The sequence below is a fragment of the Mangifera indica genome, chromosome 4, assembly GCF_011075055.1.
Source record: "Mangifera indica cultivar Alphonso chromosome 4, CATAS_Mindica_2.1, whole genome shotgun sequence".
NCBI lineage: Eukaryota > Viridiplantae > Streptophyta > Magnoliopsida > Sapindales > Anacardiaceae > Mangifera > Mangifera indica.
This window is the reverse complement of record NC_058140.1, coordinates 2,044,841-2,047,521: the sequence shown is the minus strand read 5'-3', so window position 1 is coordinate 2,047,521 and position 2,681 is coordinate 2,044,841. Positions and strand designations below refer to the sequence as shown.

The following is a 2,681-nucleotide window of genomic DNA, read 5'->3' as shown; positions in this document are numbered from 1 at the left end:
TCAAATCAAAGGCCAGAGACTCCCCAAAACCGATATGCAGTTAACCACCACCGTTGATTTGCTCGTCCTCATCACTTTTGTCCTTCTCATTTCCTCTTCATCGTCTCCTCTCTTCCCCAATGAAGCCCTCCCCACCAAGTCCGGTTACCTTCCCGTGAACCTCGCCACCGGCTCCGCCAGTTTCTACACCTTCTATGAAGCACAAACACCCACTTCGCAATTCTCAGAAACCCCACTTCTCGTTTGGCTTCAGGGTGGCCCTGGCTGCTCCTCCATGATTGGTAACTTTTTTGAACTCGACCCTTGGCGCGTTAACTATTATCAGAGTGAAAATGTCGAACATCTTAGACTCGAACCCAATTCGGGCTCTTGGAACCGCATCTTGGCCTTCTTTTTCTTGATAATCCCATTGGAACTGGGTTTAGTTTTGCTGCAAGTGATGTCGAGATCCCAAGGGATCAAATTTCTGTTGCTAAGCATCTTTTTAAAGCCATTAATGGGTTTCTTGAAGCTGATCCCTTGTTTAAAAACAGACTTCTTTATGTTACTGGTGAGAGTTATGCAGGAAAGTATGTTCCTGCAATTGGGTACTATATTTTAAAGAAGAATTTGCAGCTGCCAGAGTCTAAAAGAGTGAACTTGCAAGGAGTTGCTATTGGTGATGGGTTGACTGACCCAGTAATTCAAGTCAATACTCATGCTTTGAATGCTTATTTTTCAGGTTTGATCAATGAGAGGCAAAAGAGGGATATGGAGAAAGTTCAACGGCGGGCAGTTGAGTTAGTCAAAATGGGGAATTGGAGTGAGGCAAGAGACACGAAAAATGAGATTCTGCAGTTGTTGCAAAACATGACTGGCTTACCCACTTTGGATGATTATAGTAAAAAGGCTCCTTACCAAACATACTTGGTGACTAATCTTATAAATATTGCTGAGGTTAAAAAGGCCTTGGGGACCAAAGAAAGCATAGTTTTTGACATATGTAGTGATGTTGTGGGGGATGCATTTCATGAAGATGTGATGAAGAGTGTGAAACACATGGTGGAATTTTTGGTGAAGAAATCCAAGGTGCTATTGTATCAAGGGTACTTTGATTTGACAGAAGGGCCGGTGTCAACCGAGGCTTGGGTGAAGACATTGAAATGGGAAGGAATTGAGAGGTTTTTGATGGCAGAAAGAAAAGTCTGGCGAGTTAATGAAGAGCTTGCTGGGTGGGTGCAGAAATGGGGGAGTCTGTGCAATGTTGTTTTGTTTGGTGCTGGGCATCTTGTGCCTACTGACCAGCCACTTAACTCACAGACAATGATAGAAGACTGGGTTCTTCAAAAAGGCTTGTTTGACAACGGCCAATGAGGAACCCTTCATAAAATTTCTTCCCCTCTTCGTATTTAGCATTTAATAAAAGTCCAAAATGTGTATTATTATAAGATTAAGTTTGATTTGATATTTAATTTTGGATTATTTAATCATACGATGATATATCATTGTTTGTACATAAAGTTAAGCACATAGGATTAACCTTTAGCATTTTGATTAGTAATCTTGTTACTTAAATGATCATTTTGCGGTTTTGGTTAGTTGAATTTCTAGCAAAAATCCAAAATGAAGGCACTCAACTCCTTAGTTATCAATTTTTGATGCTTCAAGATCAAAATTATATATAACATACATAAGTGTGTATCTATTTGTATATTAGAATAAGAGACATATAATTTTATTGTTAATTAAAATATATTAAATACAAAATAGAATAATATATAACAAAATGAAAATGCATCTCTATGGAATGGCGCATGCCTTCCCAATGTTAGGATTTGATTTAATTTCATTAATTACAAAATTTTTACGATAATATTAGTATGATGTCATGTTGACATCATTGTAATAGTTTGACCCAATTGTTGAATCATGATTTGGTACAAGTTGATTCAATCATTAATTTAAATTGATTTAAAACTTTTGGACTATATTGATCATTAAGTTTTGATAGAACTAATTGAATCAACTGTTTGAATTTGAGTTTTGAAAGAGAGAAAGTGAGAAGCATTTGGTCTTCATTCTTATCTTCAAATCTCCACAAAATCCAAAAAGAAAAAAACCATAAATCTATGAAGAAGAAAAACTTTATTTCCTAAAGTTAATGTAGCATACCAACTACTAGAATATAACTATTCAAGTGAGACAAGATACATAAGCTTCCCAATTAAGGTTTAAATAATAATAATATTATTATTAATTGTAATTTTTCATTGTCTAAATTAAATCTCTTGATAATCACAAATATTCCATTTGATTTATTGAAACATTGGAAAAAAAATAAACTAAAATATACAGAGAGAAAGCTAGATTTATCTTCTTGTATTTTATTATACTTTTTAGCCAAATTCTTTTATTTAACTATACATTTTTAATTCTTTTGTAAGCAACAAGAACTTAGATAGCCTTTGTAAGTCTATACATTTTTAATTCTTTTATTTTATTATACTTTTTTTAGCCAAAATTTTAACTTCTCACACTCTAATGAAATCAAACTCGAACTCAAGTTGGGAGTTATGCATTCAATGGCTAGCTTGAATTCAGATTGAATCCACACATAGTTCATGATTCTTGTAGCATAAATATTTACCTATAAACATATGTTGTTGCAAAGCAAAAAAAAAATCTCACAAGGAAAAAGAAAA

The 2,681-nt window shown here is 34.5% G+C and overlaps 1 pseudogene; it reads left to right on the top strand.

Moving 5' to 3' along the window:
* LOC123215131 lies at positions 1 to 1,425 on the top strand (annotated as a pseudogene).
* The last annotated feature ends 1,256 nt before the right edge of the window (positions 1,426 to 2,681 follow it).